This window comes from Pelodiscus sinensis, chromosome 1 (assembly GCF_049634645.1).
Source record: "Pelodiscus sinensis isolate JC-2024 chromosome 1, ASM4963464v1, whole genome shotgun sequence".
Classification (NCBI taxonomy): Eukaryota; Metazoa; Chordata; order Testudines; family Trionychidae; genus Pelodiscus; species Pelodiscus sinensis.
This window is the reverse complement of record NC_134711.1, coordinates 228730467-228752230: the sequence shown is the minus strand read 5'-3', so window position 1 is coordinate 228752230 and position 21764 is coordinate 228730467. Positions and strand designations below refer to the sequence as shown.

The 21764-nt window shown below is 44.9% G+C and overlaps 1 protein-coding gene across 22 annotated transcripts in view; it reads left to right on the top strand.

Moving 5' to 3' along the window:
* Window positions 1-21764, top strand: part of INPP4A (inositol polyphosphate-4-phosphatase type I A) — a 204768-nt gene that overhangs the window by 53850 nt on the left and 129154 nt on the right. For 18 of the 22 annotated variants that reach the window (XM_075916558.1, XM_075916555.1, XM_075916552.1 and 15 more), the window contains exon 2: window positions 21603-21672. The gene's annotated coding sequence lies outside the window, so the exon portion shown is untranslated. The remainder of the gene's footprint in view (window positions 1-21602; window positions 21673-21764) is intronic. The other 4 variants (XM_075916546.1, XM_075916548.1, XM_075916550.1 and 1 more) reach the window with 1 other exon arrangement.

Sequence of the window (21764 nt, the reverse complement as noted above, 5' to 3'; positions counted from 1 at the left end):
ACCCTGCTGGGTAGATGTGCCCTTTGTTGAAATCTGGGGGAGCAGTGTGTTTATGGAAGTGTGGACATAATAATAATAATAATAATAATAATAATTAATACTTAATTATTATTATTATTTATTATTATTTGTAAGCAACTGATGCCTTTTAAAAATGTACTCTTTCCAGGGTGAAATTCAGTAGCGTGAGGTCTTCTGTGCTGTTTAAATCCTGGATTGGGGCGGCACAGTTCAAGGGCCTCTGATCCTCTGTAGCAGAGATCTCAGATTCACAGCCTGCAGGCCATCTATGGAGCAAGCAGTCCCACAATCTGGCCTGCACATAAGGTGCTGCAGTGAAGAGATGTGACTGGGCTGGCATGGGAGATGGAGGTGGAACAGAGCAGGCTGGTACACTGCTCCACTTCCCTGCAGCTCCCGCTGTTGCAGTCAGAGTGCAGGGGGACCCGACCCCTGCTGCCAATCCTAGCCCAACCAGGGCCCTGCGGGCTAATCTGAGAATCAGGGGCTGTCCCGTCCATAGGATGGCTGGAACAGCCTCCACAGGACCCCCAAAGTGTGAGACCTAGGGTGGCTACCCCAAACCATCCTATAGACACTGCACATACCTCTCCCAGGCCACAGGGATGTGCCAGAAGTGGCATGGAGCTAGCAGCCGGAAGCTGCTTGAGCCCTGCTATGTTGCTTGTGGTGGTGGCAGCCAAGGGCTCCCAGAGGTTTTTTATTTGAAGGTGGCAGGCAGGGCCATGGGATGTGTTGGGGAGGGGAGATGGAGACATGCAAATTGGCAGGTGAAGCCAGGAAACCCCCCCCCCCCCCGCAAGCCCTGCCAGATGGCTGGTCTGCTGGGTGGATTTGAGGTCTGGCTCTGTCCCTAAGGTTAAATTGAGTTTGAGACCCCTGCTCTAGAGTGCTGTGCAAAGTGTCTCTGTGCTAGCTCCACATGGAGGGCAGTGATGGGGGGCAGATTGTAGGAAGAACAGTGGGATCGGCTCCTTCTTGGATCCCCAATATAGGCATAGAGGCTGGAGTATGGGTGGGGGTTATTGGCTCAGCACAGTAGCCCCTGGTCCCAGGTTGGCACAGTGGGCTTGCCCACATAGTCTATGGTGCTTGATTCATTAGAAATGTATAAATAAATTCAGTGATTTTCACACTCCCGAATCTGCTTTTTCCTTGACACTTTGCCATCTGGAAACACAATGGTTTTGGCTTTATGTATATGAAGGAAATTCACCCCAATAAAATTCTCTGTGTTTAGGAAATTCCGTGAGCTACTTGAATTTCTACCCATCCCCCTTCTTCTCTGTTTCTGGTCTCAGCTCAGAGGTTTGTGATGAGACTTTTGCCAGGATTATACACTTTCAGTAGCTATAGTATTAGGCACTTGCACAGATTGGCAAGGCTTGCACAGCAACCTTTTACATTTAAAATAAAAATAATGTTTCAGGTGAGGAGAGAAGTGGAACTTCTTGAATTTGCAGTTAATAACGAACTATGCTGAGTTGATGTAGTAAATGTACGCAGTGGGTAATGAAGCTGTTAAGACCTCTCGTGAAAGAAACAGCCTAGAAGTAGAGAGACTCTGTGTCTGTGTCTGTGTAACAAATGTGTGAAACTTTAACTTCTCCTGCAGCCCTCCATCTGCTGGGAGTCGCTAATATGACTCACGCTGTCAGTGTTCACATTAGCTAGAATTCAAATGGAGCAGCTCTGGCTGTAGAAGAAGCAGGCTGATATTGATTACCTGCTGCAGGAGACAATTGTGCCAAGGTATTTTTTCAGGCATGGCTGAAATTCGGGAGGCTCTGCTGAGCAAGATCAGTTTATGTTCGTAAATATTTTTTTAAAAGGTAAGAATGCTTGTTGTTCATTAGAGGGAGAGAGATGGGAAAGAGGGAGGGACAGCTTGTGAAGGTTAAATTTATATGCATTGCTTTTCCTCAGAGGATTCTGATCCCCGCAGCGTTATTATTGCTGAGCATCATCTCTGCTGCTTGAAATGGCATATAGAGAATCATATGGCTAATGGGCGGTTCATGCACTACAAAACAAAACGATACGCTCATTCACTAGGGCACCCTATGTTATGTAATGAATGGCAGCCATGTTAAGGATAGAGGACCTCTTTCAGAAGAGTAGAGCTGTGAGATACTAGGTCAATGAGCATTATTACACAGTATTATTTGGAAAGCACTACAGTTCAAGTTAATGCATTAAAATCAGATTTGCCCACTTCCAAAATTTTGAAGTTACAGAATCAAAAACAGACTTGCTAGGATCACTGTAATAACTATTTAAATTTCATATCACACCATTAGTTTACCCAGCATATTAAAGTTGTGCATGTATGGTGCTGGGTGTGAGCTTACCTGCCTGCCTCAATATAAGTGTTGCTTAGGTTAACTCCATTGTTTGAAGTACTGAAAACTGTATCTCCAGTTGCTGCTTTCTCCCCTTTTTGTACTCTCAAATAACACTTTCACAATATATTCTGTGCTGATGGTGGTTATTTGCAGAGAATAGTGCATGTGCTAGTCAGTTCCTCAGGCTCAGAAACTTGCAAAGTGATGAAAGTGTTGCGTTTCATAAACTGGCATTCACTATAAGGAGTACAGTTTTTGCCTCATACCAAAATTGCTAATAATCCTTGTGTGGAGTCCTACTAAGTTTTGAGTTTTTGCTGTACTTCTCCTAACAGGTTACTGTATTTCATCAGTTTTGGTCTGAAGTAGTGTCCTATCTTTCACAAGTCCTCTTGTTAATCTTTCTTTTTCAGCTGCAGTCGTGTGTAAGTTTTGTTTTATATTTATGGCATATTTCCTCGTGTATTTTGGATTAGAAGGTAGTTGTCTATTAGGTTGCACCACATCATGAAGTTGGTAATTGCACTTAATAACCTTTTGCAACCTGATCACCTGTTGTGTTGCACTTTTAATCTCAGAAAGAAGGTTGATTAGAAAGCTGGCCACTAACTGGATCATATTTGAGTACAAGAGAACTGCATTCATCCGCATTCTTTCTAAGTTGTGCAAAAGGGACACATGTTCCTAATTTTTCAAAGATTTATTAGCAGAGAGGGTTCGGCAGTGAGGTGTCGCACCACTAAGATGCGCTTACTTTTACCATGCCTTGTTTGCTTGTGTACTATGAAGCATTAAAATCAATGTAAATTACAATTTTCAGAATTGTGCAACCTTTTCTTTTGTTTCTTTTTTGATTAATTAATTACTTGGGAATGTATAAATGTATTAATTCACCATGGTTTTCTGTCATTGCTGTGAATTAGGGAGTTTCTAATTTGTTTCCTATCATTTTACGAAAAGTGAGCGTAACACATTTCTTTACTTCAGTGTTCTTATACTACTGTTAGACATTAGGTGGCATTGGAGTTAAAAGGCTGTAGTATGCAAATGATCTTTAGAAATTCAGCCCTTGACTCTCCTTCTCCCAGAGCAGATTTTCAATCAATGACAATCGCACAGGAACATTTTCACGAGTGGGGGTGCTGACACCAGCCCCCCCGCTGGAGTGCCTCCCCCAACCCATACCTCCTTTAATTGGTTAAATGCAGTGGAAGCACTGCCTTCACCTGTTTAATCAATTAAACTGGATTTTACAACCCTATTTTGAATGTATGTATGATGAGTATGTAGAATGTGTATTCTATTCTGACTGTTTCCAATCTATAAACTGAGTAAGGAAAAAAAGTAGAATTCTTTTAAGAACTTCAGTGGGTGTTGTTTTCAGTACTGCAACTGAGATACACAACTGAAGTACTAGCAGTTAACATTTTCAAAACAAATTAACATATTTAGTACAAATGACAGTTCCCTGAATGCAGCCTGTCTTTACCATGCTCTTGTTCACAAGTGATTTTTGCTGTCTGTGAATTCAGAAGAGCCCACTGCAGTGCAAGAGTGCTATGTTAACTCCAAACTTAAAAAAAAAAAAATCTACCTTGCCACAGAGTCAGCAACATGGCGAACATGGTGGGGGGAAGGAAGGCAGGAGCTGGTGCCTGTGAGGAGCCAGCTTAAAAGCCAGCTCCCCACAAGCACCAGCTTCCTCCTGGCCCCTGCATGTAAACGTGTAACTGCTGTAAATTTCAGCAGTTACCATGTTTACAGAATTAAAAACATTTTAACAACCCTGGCTCTCACTACTAAGCTACACTACAGGGTCATTTTCATGTTCTTTCTCTCTCTCTCCCAGTGACGCATTACTTATTCACAGTGCTTTTGTCTTCCACCGCTTTGCACAGAAAACACGGGTTTTGTCCTTGAGAGTAAACTGAAAATCTAGGAGGAGAGCAAGGAGAATATACAACCATCTTATACCAAACTTACATTCCTAAACTCTTTGACACTTGATGTTGTGGGAAGCACAAGCTCCCCTAGCTATTTTGGAGTGCTCATGGTCATAATCATGACCAGGCTTTCTAAAAAGACTGGGTAACAATACCCTTGATTAGTCTTGTTACTGAAATGAAATTACTGTATCTCTTTTTTCAAAATGAGGAGGGGGAAATGATTGATGTATTTTAGAAACAAACTTTCTGTGATACTTGAAGTTTAGAAATGATTGTGTCTACAGTCTGCTAAAGAAAACCAAATAATCATGTCTGTTTGTCTTAAATAGTCCAGGGGCTCAAAACGTCCATGCTGGTTTTGTTTTTCAAAATTGTTGCAGGGGGAAGAAAAGGAGGAGTTGGGTTAGTAGTTTAGACGCAAGAATTTTTTTTTCCTGTCTGTGCGCGTGAGGAGGGGGGGAGTAAACATTGGAAATTGAGTGTTTGTAGTGGAAATGAAATTCCTGTATTTGAGCAGCCCAAACTTGTGTTTGTAATTCTGATACATTTCATTTATTAAAAATCCAATTTTCTTTCTAATTGACTAATTAGTCATGGTGTCTAGCTATAGAAAGATAAATCAGTTGCTTTACAGTCCCTTGTTTCATGGAGAGGCAGAAGCATTTGCTTTGTTTCTACAGTTTTCCTGGGCTCCAGTTGATAAAGCTGCCTGTTTGAATTAGAACTGTTCCCAGGGTTTTAAAAGAACAGGGAAAAGGCCAGTGTAGCTTGGTCTCTTTCTCTCTGCTCTCCCGAAAAGGACACAGGCCATCATTGCCCTAAGGCTCCTTTGCACTTTAATGGTGCAAAGGAATCGTAAAACAGGTGTAAATCCCCTTTACTCCTGTGACTGTAGCAGGCCTCTTTGCCAGGTACTGAACTGAGGAAGTGGGTCTGGCCCACGAAAGCTCATCATCTAATAAACCATCTTGTTAGTCTTTAAAGTGCTACATTGTCTTGCATTTTGCTTCATCTGCCCTCTGTGTGCTCCCTCTCCAGGAGTTCCCTGCGTAGGGAGCGTTACAGGGAACGAAAGAAAGTATCGCCAGGGCAAACCTGTGCCTAATCCCTGACCGAACAAGATCCACAGTGTCATGGAAGCACAGGGTTCAACCCTCAAGGGCTGAGCTGCTACTGATCTAGCCTTTAATAGCCACCTCAGAGCCAGCACAGGGATGAATCTGGCTCAGTGTACTCTGTTTCAGTGAGATTGGGGCTTCAGTTCATGCCATGTTATTTCTGTACTGAGTGTCCCCTACAGTCAGGTAGAATGCAGAAGTCTAGGGTTAGCTCAGTTTTCATTTTGGTTTTGTACTACATCTTTTCATGCAGCAGAGCATCTCTTGCATATGCTGTTCAGGCTTCAAAGGATGTTAGTGTAGTCATAGAATCATAGAACTGGAAGAGACCTCAGAAGGTCATCAAGTCCAGCCCCCTGCTTTAGGCAGGACCAATCCCAACTAAATCAACCTGGCCAGGGCTTTGTCAAGCCGAGACTTAAACACCTCTAGGGATGGAGACTCCACTACTTCCCTAGGTAACCCATTCCAGTGCTTCACCACCCTCCTAGTGAAATAGTTTTTCCTAATATCCAACCTGGACCTCTCCCACCACAACTTGAGACCATTGCTCCTTGTTCTGCCATCTGTCACTACTGAGAACAGCCTCTCTATCCTTTTTGGAACCTCCCTTCAGGAAGTTGAAGGCTGCTATCAAATTCCCCCTCACTCTTCGCTTCTGCAGACTAAACAGACCTAAGTCCCTCAGCCTCTCCTCATAAGTCATATGCTCCAGCCCCCTACTCATTTTGGTTGCCCTCCACTGGACCCTCTCCAATGCGTCCACATCCTTTTTGTAGTGGGGAGCCCAGAAATGGACACAATACTCCAGATGTGGCCTCACCAAAGCCGAATAAAGGGGAATGATGACATCTCTGGATCTGCTGGCAATGCTCCTCTTAATGCAACCTAATATGCCATTAGCCTTCTTGGCTAAAAGGGCACACTGTTGACTTATATCCAGCTTCTCATCCACTGTAACCAGCAGGTCCTTTTCTGCAGAACTACTACTTAACTGGTTGGTCCCCAGCTTGTAACTATGCTTGGGATTCTTCCGCCCCAAGTGCAGGACTCTACACTTGTCCTTGTTGAACCTCATCAGATTTCTTGTGGCCCAATCTTCCAATTTCTTTAAGTCACTCTGGACCCTATCTCTGCCCTTAAGCGTATCTACCTCTCTCCCCAGTTTAGTGTCATCCGCAAACTTGCTGAGGGTGCAATCCATCCCCTCATCCAGGCCATTAATAAGGATATTGAACAAAACCGGTCCTAGAACTGAACCTTGGGGCACTCCGCTAGAAACCAACCGCCATCCTGACATCGAGCCGTTGATCACTACCCGCTGGGCCTGACCTTCTAGCCATCTTTCTATCCATCTTCCCATCCATTTATCCAATTCACATTCCCTTAACTTGCTGGCAAGAATATTGTGGGAGACCGTATCAAAAGCCTTACTAAAGTCAAGGTATATAACATCCACTGACTTTCCCATGTCCACCGAGCCAGTTACCTCATCATAGAAGCTAATGATACAGTAGTGTATCATTGTAGTGATACAGTATAAAGTCACACATGACTGGGGAGTGACCTTGAGTATTGAACTAAAAAAAATGGCACTTAATTCTTACTTCAGATTATTTTCTGAGTAATATTTAGTAATGTCACAGGATTGATTGTAGAACTGTTACAGGTAAAAGTGAACAAAGGAACATATAAACTTCCATGAATTACTTGGGTAATGACTCAGATGAAAAAATACCTCTGGTTATAGGAATTAATTCTCAACACCCAGATTTTAGATGGCATTAAAAAGTCTTTAACTAGAATAAATTCCTATATGACAGATAACAAATGTATTTTAATCCCGAGCTTCTTAAACTACAACATGATCCAAACTGTTTCTGCTGACATGTTTCAGGCTCTAGGATCTATCTGACTTTTAATTCCAAAAGTCATATAATTTACTAGTAACAATGTTATTCCCTGAAAAAGATGTAGAATAATAATAGCATGGTAGTTTTGTGCTGATTTTTCTATTTCCTACATAATGTTTGGCCAGAAGAATTATACTGAGTTGTGTATGTTCAATGAGAGTCTTCTTAAATGATCCCAGGTTGGGCGGTGAGCATGTGGGTATAAAATTTCTGTTTTATTAGCATTCTAATATTTTATTAGATTTTTCAATTTTAAAGTGGATCTTACACTACAAAGGTTTTTAATTGCTTTCCTGTGCTGGTGCAACTTCACTGGTGAATGTGGGTCTGTGATGTTTTTACTCTGGTGATATAAAAGATCGTGGGGCCAAACAGGAGGTTTACTCTATATACTACTGAGTTCAAGGAAATTGTGCTGACAGTTTAAATAGTAAATGGATAGTGGTGTGGAAAATGGCCAATATTTGAATTTGTAATATAGCTTGAGAAACATCTTGTACCTAAAAGGATATTTTCCCTTCTCTGATTATTGTGGAGAAACAGATCAAGTAATGTCCTAGTACTAAATGGGTACAAAAATGATTTGCCTTAAAATTTTCCATGTGAGTAGAGCATTCTTGAAAAATGTGGTGAGAGGAGATCAACAGATTTATAACAACTTCTGTTTATAGAGCTCATCTTTTCCCAAAGTGTTCTATAGACTTTATTGATTCATTGTGCAAACTGTTTATTTATAGTATATTCATATACCTTTCACCCACAGTAAAGGAGACAGGGAAGTGAGAACTTTAGTTTGGAGTGCATAAAATTCGAGTTCCTAGGCACTGGGAACTGTGGAGACTCTGATGGAAGGAAGCCACCTATTAAATTACCAGCATAATATCTTGAAGCACTTAAGGGTCTTACTTTGGAGACTTCCCATCCGTGTATTGACCTTGGTAAATCCTGTTGGTATTGTAAGAACTGAGAGCAAATCCCCAGTAATACAAGGTAGTACCAGGGCGATAGCTATCATAGTGCACCATTTTATCAAAATGAGAAATGGTGTGAAATATTTTGTCCTGTTTTTCTAGTGTTTAGTTTCATTTGCACTCTTTACCTTGTCTGTCTTTTACCTGCCTCTATCACTGCAGCTGTGCACTGAGTGACAGTTTTCAGAGAACTATGCATGGAGACTCCAGATCTCTTTGTTGGGTGGTAATAGTTCATTTAATATCCATCATTATAGATAGGGATAGTTGGGATTATTTTTTTCTAATGTGCATTATTTTGCATTTATCAGTGTTTAATTTCATTTGCCATTTTGTTGCCCAGTCTGCCACCCAATTTTGTGAGAGCCCTTTGTTATCTTCTCACCACCTGCTTTGGACTTCACTATCTTGAATAATTTTGTATTGTCTGCAAACTTTGCCACTTCACTATTCATCCCTTTTTTTTCACATCGTTATTGAATACGTTCAACAGCAGAGGTCCCAGTACATAGGGCAACTCCCCCACCCCAGGTGCAGAGTCGGGGGCAGTCATCCCCTACCCCAGTCTCCACCCTGACTTTTCTTGCCCCACCTCTTCCCCACTTCCATTGTACCCCTTTCCCAAGCCCCAGCCTTGTTCTGCCCCCTTCTGCTCCCATTGCATACAAGCCGGCGGTTTACTGGGGAGGCCTGGCATGGGAGGCAGCAAGGCTTGGGAAAGGGGCTATCCACAATTACTGTGGTGGCATGAGCCAGAGTGATCCAGCAGTCTGCTGCCCTCTGCTACCATCTCATAGCTGAGTAGCTGCAGTTTACTCCTCTGAACCCTGCATTGCTCAGGGAAGCAGAGTGGGCCAGAACCCAGGCTCTCTACTTCCCACTGCCACGATGAAGTGGAGCACCCTAGCTGGGAGATGGCAGTGGAGCAAAGCAGGCTGCTGGTTCGTTCCAGTACCCATTGCCTCAGGGAATACGGGGGGGGGGGGGGAGGAGAGCAGAACCCTTGCTGCTGCCCCGCACCAGGTTCCTTCAGTAATCCCCAGGCTGCTCTGGGCCCTGCGGCTGAGAGCCATATGGGGGACCATCCCATCAGGCCCCCAAAGCACAGAGCCCAGGGCATCCCCCTGAACTGTCTTGTGGATGGGAGGTCTCTGCCAGTACAGATCCTTGAGGGACCCTGCAGTTTACCACTCTCGATTATGAAAACTGACTATTTATTCCTACCCTTGGTTTGCTATCCTTCAACCAGTTACTGACCTGTGAGAAGTTCTTCACTCGTTTCCCATGACTTTTTAATGTTCATTTCTTCCCTGGTATCCCTTGGCTACTTAGGCTGCATTAGACCCCATTACTTTTAATGTCTTGGAAATAACTAAAACTTTCAAAGAAAGATTGTTTAGAGCTAGATGTATTCCGTGTAGGGTATGTTTTTGCTCAGATTTTAAGATCAGTTGTGTCCATTGGGGGAAAAAAACATATTTATTCTGCAGTTGCTTCTCATGCTTCTCCATACAGTGAGACTGAACAGGATGGTAGCTGGTCACTTTTACTTTCGCTCCCTGTATGCTCTTTGTCAAAAGCCTATAGACAAGGTCCCTGGAGCTCAGTGGCTTGTTGTGGCAGAAGTATGGCAGTTTGTGACAAATTTTGGTAAACAATGCAGCAGAAAGTGGGAGTTTTAATTGAAAAATAAATACATAGAATAATTAGAAGACAGAAACCTAACTTTCCCTTCTCTTTTCTGGGGAGGTAATGTGCACGTTGGCTTGATCTGTATGAGTGCTTGTTAAGCAAGATCTCTAAAACTGAGAAAATAAGGAGAGATAGGGAGAAGTATGGTATATGGATGAGATGTCATAGAACATTGCAGCCAAGTTTTGGCAGATTCCTGTCACTAGCAGAGAATTTCACATTTGATACATAATTCCAGAAAATTAAAACTCTTTATGTATCACATCTGTTTTTGTGTGTTGCTGTCCACTAATTCAGCATAGGCTTCACTCTCCCACCTATGAGTCAGGCAGATGTCACCATCCTCATTCAGAATTTTCACTCTGTTCTTCTCAGTTACTTCCTTCTTTCTCTAGTCTGGCTAATGAGGTCATGCTGCATTATGAAGGCACGTCTACACGGTGTCAAATTTCAGAAAAAATTAGTCTTGCGACACATCCCTTCTTCCTCATAAAATGAGGTTTACAGGGATGGCGAAAGAGCACGTCTGCTTTTTCAAAAATTTTTCCAAAAAGCAGATGAGTTCCTTGGACGCAGCATTGCTTTTCCGGGATCCTAGAAGGATCCTGGAAAAGCGCTGCTGCCTAGATGTAGCCTAATTCACTGGGCTGGTCTATAATACGTCTGTGATAATAAAACAGAGTCTTCCTTTAACATTTAAAAGAGAATACGAGTGCAGGATCTGCTCATGCAGAGCAGTTTTCAAGTTTGGAACCCTTATTCTGTAATCTTGTTCCCCATGATTCTTAATTTATAGGACAACACTATACACTGGGTGAAAGATTGAGTTGTAGAGGTGTGCAAGCATTTACTGGGAGGAGCTACCATGGTCCTGTGCTTTCTCTCATCCCAAAGTGCACAAAAGGGGAACTACAAGTGAAGTACAAGTAATATATGTAATGCAAGTGAGAATGAAATCATCTTTTGGAGCTGAACCAACAAAATCTTTTTCTTTGCTTTTTCCTTAATGCCTGTTTTGGTGTAATTGTGCTACCGTCTAGTATAAATTAATATTGTCAAGAGCACTCACTACAGAAGCCATGAGAAGATTGATCATTAATATTTGTAGGGATGTGTGTGGGCAAATTACAGGTCATAGAAATGTAGGACTAACTGGGACCTTGATAGGTCACCTAGTCCATGTACTGGGACAGAACTAAGTAGCAGCTAAACCCATTCCTGATGGGTATTAGTTTATCCTGCTGTTACAAAGTTCTAATGATGGAGAGTCCATATCCTCTCTAGGTAATTTGTTCCAGTGCTTAACTATCCTTAGGGTATGGAAGTTTTTCCTAATGTCTAATTTAAATTTTCCTTGCCACAATTTAAGCCCACTGCTTCTTGTCTTGTTCTCAGTGGTTATGACAGGGATGGGCAATCATTTTTTATTAGGGCTACTCCAAGATTTTCTATGGAGGGGGTACAAGGTCTGGGACAGATGTTAGGTGCAAAAGGGAGCTTGGAGTAGGGGACTGGTGTGCAGGAGAGGGTGTGAGGTTTGGGAGGGGGGGGTTGGGCGAAGAAGAGGGCTGTGATTAGGAATGTAAATTGGTTAATTGGTTTAGTTGGTTAATTAGTTAAACGTATTGTTTAACCAGTTAACTGATTAAAAGAGATGGAGGAGGGCGGGGGAGTTGTGGAGCAGCTCAACCTTCCCCCCCACTCTGGCCGTGGGGTTGGAGTAGCTCCCTGCCTGCAGTAGGCAGAGAGCTGCTTCAGCCCCCACCAATTAACCTTAACCAGTAAGCCTCACCCATTAAGGGTGAGACTTACTGGTTAAACATTCACATCCCTAGTTGTGATCTGGGGCAGGGCCTTGGTGTGCAGGGTCTGGGAGGGCATATGGGTGCAAAAAAGGATTCCGGCCTGTGGGAGGGGTATTGGAGGCGGTGCGGAGTGAATGGGTTGTGATTTGGGGAACGAGGAGATGGGCTGCAGAGGGTTTGGATGGTGACCTGGGGCAGGAGGGGGTGGTGACTTGAGGCAGGGAGTTGTGGAGAGCAGCAGCTGGGATGTCAGAGGCAGACTGTGGCGCTTACCTAGGTGGCTCCCAGCCAGCAGCCTAGTAGGACTGCAGGACACAAGGGAGTGGGGGCAGAGCTATATGCCTGCTGTCCCAGGCTACTTGAAATAGTTGGTTGCTTCCTAAGGCTCTCCATTCCAGGCACTTGCGGAGGGCGGGGCTTTATGCATTGTCCCTGTTGCTAGCAAAATCTCTCCTCTCCCATTGGCTGTTTTCTGTGAATCCTCTCCCTCACTCAAGTGCCTGGAGCAGAGAGCCACTGGGAGCAGCCAACCGCTTAAAACAGCAGGGGGCAACTCTGGAGTTGCTCTGTGCCTGAGGGTCCTAGTGGGGAGGCCCTCCGGCTAGATGCCACCCACAGGCTGTATTTTGCCCATTACTGGGTTAAGGAGAACAATTTATCCGCCTCCTCTTTATAAAAGATGATCATTCAGTAAAATTAAAAATTCCCAGGAAAATAGTACTCTCCCCCCTCCCCCAACTTTTACTATAAAAATGGGCTAAGATTCTGAAACAATAAAGAAAATAGGGACAGACAGAACACAGTTGCAATATACAATGTATTCTGTCACCCTTCAGCTGCACATCACAGCTGGAGTGAGGACAGCTTGACCTAGGAAAGAAAAGGATTGTCCAAATTTGCAGACTGATTAATGAAAATGCAAGTGCTTAACACATGTTGGGAGAAAAATCCCTTTGGCCTAGATTCTAAACAATATGACCTAAGTAAAGGGCAGTGTATAGCTGCACTGCTCCAGGAGCTGACCATGGAAAGAAGAGCGATTCATACAGTCTCAATTCCATTCTTGCACCCACATTACTCTGGGAGAGAAGTAAGCTACTTCCATAGCGCATATCAGCTAGTTTTTTTTTATGCTAAAGGGAGTGGGGGTAGAGCCAGGGTCTTTCCTCCTTCATTCCCTCCTTGCTCACAGGCTGGAGTGTCTGGTGGGCAGTGCCTGTTATCCCACCCTGTGGTCTTGTCTATACTTACCTGGAGATCCTCTCTCTAGAGATCAGTCTTCTGGGGTTTGATTTAATGGGTCTAGCAAGGACCCACTAATTTGAATGCTGCTGGCACCTCTGTTGACCCCAGTACTCCGCGGGGTTGCGAGGAGTAAGGGAAGTCGACAGGAGAGTCTCTCCCTTTGACCTCCCGCAGTGGAGCCACTGCAGAAATTCTGTTTAAGGTACATCGACTCCAGCTACACTATTCTTGTAGCTGAAGTTGCATATCTTAAGTTGAATTTCTCCACCAGTGTAGTAACTGTGACTGGAATAAGAATATGAGCAGAAGCAAGCCACTAAGTAAGGGCTGCAGTAAAGTAGCCCTTTTGTAAGGGCACAGAACCACCCACGGCATCACGGGTTGTTTCAGACATACTTTGGCTATATTTATGCAATTCATTATTAGGGAAAATAATTACTTGCTTCCTCCTTCCAGGAGAGCCTGGCTTTTGTTGTCCCTGGTTTGTGGGACATGAAGGGAATGAGCAGCCATGGGGAAGAAGTGGGGAATTTTCAATATGAATACTCATTCCCACAATAATGAATGTACCCTTTTGTGACTTTTTCTGGAGTTTCCTCAGCAGTGGGTGCTGTCACATGCCACATGTGCTGCGATAAAGATAATGGCATGAGCAAGACTTGATGGCAATAGAAGTTCAGAATTGTGTTTTTGTCCATTTGTACAGTAGCCTTAATATTTATGTTAACAGATAATAAGTTTTTTACTTTCCCAGATCTGCAGTTAGAGACTTGGGGTGGCTGCAGTCCTGTCAACAGGGAGTGAGAAATCTGCATTCCACTTCTTGCAGTGAGGGACCCTGGAGGGTTTTCAAAATTTGACAGCAAATACTGGACTTATAACATAACTATAGTCCTAAGTGGATTGCAAGCTGGTTTCCATAGACTTTTAATTTAAGCAGTAAGACCTATCAAGGCACGAAGCACCTTTTTTGTGTCACCACCTTTCTCTTCCTGCAGAAGGCCACAGGCAGAATGTCTGCAAAAAGTCCTAGCTCTGGTGTAATATGAGAGCGCATTTTCATACACTGCTATATCGTATTGCTATTGCAAAGCAATTTGATTATAAATGCAGTACAGTGTTGAGCAGGAGAGATGTCAGTTGGTGTCAGTGGCCCACCTAGCTTCATTCTGTTGTAAATAATGACATTGGACTACAAGGGATGTAAGTGACTAGTGATACAATTAGTTGCTCCCCACCCCCCTTGCTGCCTCTATCAGAAAGAGGCAGCAAGGGGGCAGAGCAGGAGCCAATTAAAAGCAGTTCCCCCCAGCACTGTCTCCATAGGGACAGGGGAGGTAGAGGTGCAGCGGAAACGGTACGAGCAGGGACTGAAGCAGTCTCTGCTCGCGCTAGTTCTGCTGCGATTCTGCTTTTGAAATGTACAAGAGCCCCATACCATCAATTAGTTAATCTAAATTTCATGTCCCTATGGACTACCCTGGCTTAATAATTGGAAAAGCCCAAGTGAATGAAAAAATAAGTCATGAAAGTCATCTACTTATAGCTGGAATTAAAGTGGAAATGGAAATTGGATCCGTGCTGTAATTGTGCCACAAGTGGGGAATGTCCAAGCAGATGCTCAAAAAATTCAATTTTAACAATAATGTTTAATCATACAATGTTGCCTTTGAGTACAGCTTCAGAGTAGGAGGGATCCTAGCGTTGACTAAAACTAGCTAGACATTTTTAAACATCATTTCCCCTTTCTACACTAAATGAAAAATCCTGGGACTTGGGGGGCAGGTGGGGTGTGGTCTATGGGCTGGGGCAGAGGGATGGAGTGCAGGGGTGTGCAGGCTCTAGGAGTTTGGGGGTAGGCTCTGGTCTGGGGGAAGAGGTTGGTTGAGATGCAGGAGAGGGTCAGGGGGTTGGTGCTTATCTGAGGCAGCTCCCAGCTGGCATACCCCTCTGGCTCCTAGGTGGGAAAGGCAGGGGGTCATCACAGGCTACCTTACCTCTGCCCCAGGCAATACCTCTGCAGCTCCCATTATCCATAGTTCCTGGCCAATGGCAGTTTCAGGGGCAGTGTGCGGAAACCCCCTTGCCCTCCCCAGAAGCCACAGAGACATTGCCATCCACTCCTCCCCCACCCTTCCTGTGCCTCCTTCATGCCAGGGATTCCCTGGCGTGAAGAAGAAGCTCAGAGGGAGGGATAAAAGTTTCTCAGTGGAGCAGTGGAACCCCTGGAGTACCCCAAGAGTCTGCGGTCCCCAATTTGAGAAATAGTGAGCTAACACATTTCTAAACATGGCAATTTTTTTTAGTTGTCTCATAACCTGAGTGAAATTTCAGGTTCATGTGGTGTCCTCGTTTTGTTGGAGCAATGTACACTCATTAACTCACCTCTGGCCTAGATAATCCTGCCTGTCCCTTTAATAGGGAAAGAAAACTTGTATAGAGCTCTCCTATGAACCAATGCCATTCTCTAAATCAGTGATTCTCAAGTTTTCCAGACTAACATACCCGTTTCAGGAATCCAGTTTGTCTTGCATACAAGTCAAGTTTCACCTCACTTAAGAACTACTTGGTTACATAATCGGACAAAAATATACAGCACAACTATTAATGAATAATTGTTTACTTTTTCATTTTTACCATATAGTTATAAAATAAAAATCAATCCAAACACAAATATTGTACTTATCTTTCAGTGTATGATATATAGAACAGTACAAACAAGTCATTGTATGAAATTTTATACTGGTTTCACTAATGCATTTTGTGTAGCCTATTGTAAAACTAGGCAAATATCTAGATAAACTCATGTACCTTCAGAAGACTTCTGATTATTCCCAAGGATACATATATTCCTGGTTGAGAACTGCTGCTCTAAAAGGCACTCTCATACCATGTTGATGATGGCAATGTAAAACCTTATGTAATAGACTGTATTGACAAACAATAACATAAAATGATTAATGCTTTTTAGTTGGAGTGTCACATAAAACCACTGATGTTAATTATTTTTATGTATGAGTCTTCCCCCAAACTTTACAAGTTTGTTTAAGATGCTGCTGGTCATTTTTTCTAATTGATGTTTTCAGTTGTTAAGACATTTTAAAAAACACATTTAAGAATCTTGCTTGAGAAATGCCTGTTGAATATGAGCACCTATTAGCTTCACAACTTTATGTGCAACATAATATAAAAATGTGTTTAAGATGCAATAGTGCACAAATATGGCTCCAGTGTTTCAGCTGAAATATTTTTACCCATTATTGTCATGAAATGCATAAAATAGATCAAATTGAAGTATTTTTTCTGTTCTCCAAATAAAACGTTTTAATTCATAAAATAATTTCCTGGCTTCTTAACAGGCAGTTAAGACATTTGTCATTTATTATTTGGGATATGGGGAAACATGGAAAGATGTCAGACTATCATGACAAAGGCACTCTTTTGGCTCCCCTCATGTTTCTGCATTCAGTATGATATGGCATTAGTGCAATAATACATTACTTTGTATTTTATGCAGTTCTTGCCAATGTATGATACACACCACTAATTCCAATGGGAGTTTGTACCAGGGGATTATCTTACACAGTCACTTACTTAAAGAGACGTGACTGTACTTCAGCAAAGTGTGATGAATGCCCTGCTTACCAGGCCAGTTAGTTTCTCTGAAGCTGCTGATGCAGGGTCTGGCTTCAGCTACACTGTGCTGTCCCGCATACGCTGTGCAGTGATGTTCTTGCTAATGGGGATGCACTGATGCAGGCAGCCAGGTCACATGGATTCTGGTAAATTCTGGTTTCTTTCTCACAGGGAAGAGTTTCCACAGTTTCTCATGCCATGTATGAAAGACGGACAGTATTTATTCAGTGTTGAGCTGAATTATGCTCAGGGCAGTTCCTTTGTTGCTATAGCATCATAATATGGTGCATGCTGAGTTTTCACAGTGGGGATAGAACCAGATGCAGAATCTTCATGGGAGAGGACTTTGCTGCTGCATTATGGGATTTCATTATGGATTTGTCAGAGATTTTTCTTGATGATGCTTCTTGAATATTGATTTATAAGGACTAGGCTTTAAAATTCCTACAGTTCAGGTGATTCCATGGTGGTTCGTTTCAATATAAACAGATGCAGGAACATATTTTTAAAAGGTGCTCTACCTTTGAAGTCTGAATAAGTCCAGGGATGGGCAGCGAGAAACAGAATTTTTTTTCCACCTCCAGGCATGAACCTAACCTGAGTCTGTGGTGAGTGAAAGTTGTTTCCCCTGGACTGTTTGGTGGTCTGTGCAAAATGAGTCAGTGGGCTCAGTTCAATTGCTAGTTATACACTATGGAGGCCCTTTCATTGTAGGGTGCCAGTGTAGGGAGCCCTCTTCTGAGGAGGGCCTTGGGGCTATGTCTAGACTACGGGGTTTTTCCGGGATACTGAAGGTATCCCAGAAAAACTCTGCCGTGTCCAGGGAACACGTCTGCTCTTCCGCTTTTTTTTTTTTTGCAGAAGAGCAGACACACTCTTTCAGAAGCCCTGTCTTCCTCCTCCAACGAGGAAGAAGGGCTCTTCTGAAAGAGAGTTTTTTCCAAAATTTGGCCCAGTGTAGATGGGCCAAATTTTGGAAAAACCTCTTCCAAAAAAACGATCGGAAAATCTATTTGCCTACCTTTTTTCAATAAAGCCCTGTAGTGTAGACATAGCTGGGGGCAGGGAGGGGGTGTCACTGGAGCTGTGGATCCACAGAAGCTGTACTGAGAGAGAGCAGGCAGGGAAGCTGGGGATAGGAACCTGCAGCAGAGGTACTAGGTGGGCTCATTGGCTGGATGGCAGAAGCTAGGCAAGAGCTGCCAGGTGTCCAGTCTGGTTGTAAAGGAAATCTGGTAGTGGCCAGGTAGCACGGCTGACTGGACACTAAAAGTCCGTTAACTGCAATACTTGGGCCTTCACCATCAAGGGGTGGGAGGAATAGCAGCTGCTTTTGGAGTCTGGAGGAGCAGTGGAGGATTCAGAATTGGCTCCAGTGCAGAGAGGTACCAGCAGCTCCTCATCCTGCTCCAAGTGAGTTTTACTCTGTCCCAGGCTGCTTCACTCACCCCTCCAGCCCCAGAGCACGGCTCTCTCTTCCCTGCACCCATCACCTCTCCACCCCCAGAGCGTAGCTCTCCCTACCCCATCTTACCTCAGTTACTCACTCCTACAGCCCAGCTCTCTCTCCAGCGTCCTTCCCCAGGCACCCCTGGTGCCCTGCTGTGCTGTCAGGGGAAGGCGGTGGAAAGAGCAGCCAGCAATGGTGGTGGGAGAGCAAGGGAACGAGGAGCAGGAGACAGGGCCTTGAGGGAAATCGGTGGAGCAGAGGGCAGAGAAGGCCCCAGCACTCAGGGTCTGGTTTGCCAAATGAGGAAGTGGGCTGCCCTACGCCAAGCACCTGTGCACTTATGTGCAAACTCATCCTCAGTGGAATAATGTGGGTGCATGCATGCAAAAGCGTCGTCTTACCTGAGGGTTAGGGTACGTCTACCCTGCAAAATATTCTGTGGCAGCAACAGTGGGTCAACTGACTCGCGCCCGGGGAGCCTATGCGATGAAGCTAAAAATAGCTCTGTAGATGTTCCTGCTCGGGCTGGAGCCCAGGTTCTAAAGCCCAGTGCGGGCAGAAGTTCTCAAAGTCCAGGCTCCAGCCTTAGTGGGATTGTCTAAACAGCGACTTTTAACCACCTAGCATAAGCCTGAGTCAGTTGAGCAAGGCTGTGAGACTTGGTGCTGTGGTTTGGTTTTATAGGCAGTCCCCGGGTTACGTACAAGATAGGGACTGTAGGTTTGTTCTTAAGTTGAATCTGTATTAAGTCGGAACTGGCGTCCAGATTCAGCCGCTGCTGAAACTGACCGCCAGTTCTGACTTGCATACAGAATCAACTTAAGAACCCCAGGCATCCCCAAGTCAGCTGTTGCTGAAACTGATCAGCAGCTGATTCCAGGAAGCCCGGGGCAGAGCAACTCTGCCTCGGGCTTCCTGTAGTCAGCGCTGGTCAGTTTCAGCAGAAGCTGACTTGGGGACGCCTGGGGCAGAGCAGCTGAGGTGCTGCTGGGTTGCTCCAGTAGTGCCCAGAGCGGCGCTGCAGGACCAATCGGCAGCGCCCCAGCTGCTCTGCCCCAGGGTCCAAAACAAAAGCCTGGTCTGCTGGGGGGGGCACACTAGCTGCGCCCTCCCCCCCAGCAGACCAGGGACACGGGGAGCAGAGCCGCAGCGGCAGCGGGGTGCCGTGCCTCTGAGGCTTTGCTCTGGCAAAGTTTCAGAGGCGCAGGACCCCGCCGCAGCTGCAGCTTCAGTCCCGGTGCCTGTGGTCTGCTGGGGACGGTCCCCAGCAGACCACAGGCACCGGGACTGAAGCGGCAGCAGCGGCGGTTCCCCGCGCTTCTGAGGCTTTGCTCTGGCAAAGCCTCAGAAGCGCGGGAACCCGCCCGGTGCCCCTGGTCTGCTGGAGACGGTCTCCAGCAGACCAGGGGCACCGGAGCAGCTTACGAACGGGGCTTTCTCGCCCCGGAGCTCGCAGGTAGCAATCCGCCACCTCGACCTCCGGGGCGAGAAAACCCCATTCGTAAGTGCGGATCCGACATAAGTCGGATCCGCGTAAGTCGGGGACTGCCTGTATTTGCTTTCTTTTGTGGGGTGGAAGCCCCCTCAGTGTAATTGCAGGATTTAGTAATGATTAATGAGCTTTTTCATATTTACTAGTAACTGAAAGTCTGTGCTGTTGCACAAGAGTAATTCATAAAGTTGTGTGTAAAAGCTGAAAATGGCTGACAATTGAATTGGTTGGTAACAGATTGAAAAATCCAATGATGACTGGACCTCGTGCTGTTCTTCAGAAGTATCTCTCAACCATTCTTGCAATTGTTTCCATTGCATCATAGTGACACAATGGACAGTCAGTGATGTTTGGGGTTATTGGTTGTGTTGTGTGGGTGGTTGTGTTGATCTCTGTTTAGTTGGAGCTGTGCTAGGACAGTGGTTCATAACCTTTTTTTTATACTGGGGACTGGCAAACCTATTCACAAACTTTTGGCAGAGCAGTAACATTTGATTTGCACCCAGCCCCCCCCCCCCCCGTGCCAGGCTCTTGTCCGCAGAGCCCCCTCAGTGCCAGCCCCCCTCAGTGCCAGCCTCTTGTTTCCAGAGCCCCACTGTACCCAGTCACTCCAAGTTCCCCCCGTGCCAGCCCCCAGTCCACAATATTAGGCCCCCAGTGCCAGCTCCCCATTCTGGATGTCACGATGCCCCTCAGTGTCAGTGCTCCAGCACTAGCCCTGCCACCAGAGGCCCATGCCTGCCCCGTCCCCCTCACCTAGCCCTGCCGCTGCCTCCCAGCTGCCAGCTGAGCACAGAGCATTTCCCTGTGCGCAGGAGGGCTGGGCGGCCACTGGGCTCCACGTGGCGTTTGGCCGCAGCTGAGCACAGCTGTAGCAATTGGCCACGGCCAAGCACCACATGGAGCCCAGCTGGGTGGCACTTAGCTGGGGCCAAGCACCACGTGGAACTCGGCTGCTGCGGCGCTCAGCTGGAGCCAGGCGCTGCAGCTGCCCATCATGTGGCCCCACCAGCCGGGCCACGTAGCGGCCACTGGAGCAGGAACCGGGGCCACAGTGAGGCTGCCCCAATAGGGACAACCTTGCTGCGGCCCCGGCTGTAGCCAAAGCACACCCGGTGGCCCGCTGAGCCACTCACCTTGTGGCTGCATGGGGAATCCCAGTGGGCAAGGTTCATTAGCAGCTGGGGGCATGGCCTGGCAAGCAGGGATTCACCCATCCCTCCGCCTGTCTACGGACTGGTGGTTGAGAACCTCTGTTGCTCGGATATTGCTTTTTGTGCAGGTAAAAGTAGGGCATAAAAATATGGTAGTTGAGCTACCATCTGTGCAGTTTCCTTTCAATGATTGAATTACCTATGATACTACAATGGTTTAGGACTCTTGGCCTGGCATAGGTACATGCCTTACTGTAGCTGTATAATGGGGTGTAATTCTTAAAGCCAAAATGGCTGAGAACTTAACATTGGATGGTTATATACCGTGAAACCTAGTGACATTGCAGTCTGGTGATATTCTGATGAAAATAGACCTCTCCGTCAGTCTTGGATCTGCTTTCATCTCTTCCCACAGACTCTACAGCCATAATAGGGTTTAGGGTAACACACTGAGTGACATTCCTGGAATCTTGCTGTATAGCTATATATTCTATTTTAATTTATATTTTTATTGTAGAAAGGAGACATGAATCATAGCTTCTAAGACTTTGCAATGACAGTACATGGCTTCTGAAATTTCTGTTGCACCTTGCATCTTAATATGCTGTCTTTTCAATAGTGGTCTATGGTCTAGATTCCTTCTCCAGATATTGAGACATTACATTTCAAAAGGAAAAAAGTAATCTTGGTTCACCTTTTTCAGGGAATGATATTTTTGTGGCCGTGACCATATATTCATTTCATATCAAAGTAATTTTCCATATTCTTACTATTATGGTTCCACATGGAGATTCTTTTTTTTATTGTCTTTCAGGTTTTATTTAAAAAGGACACATTGAGTCTGGATGCCTGTGTTGGATTTTAACTGCTGAAGATGGAGTAAGGTAACTCACCTTTTGTGGTTATGATTATAGCGAGTGATGATGTAGGGGTATGGAAAAATGGAAAGTTTTAAAGGTAAATTTCAGGGAAACAG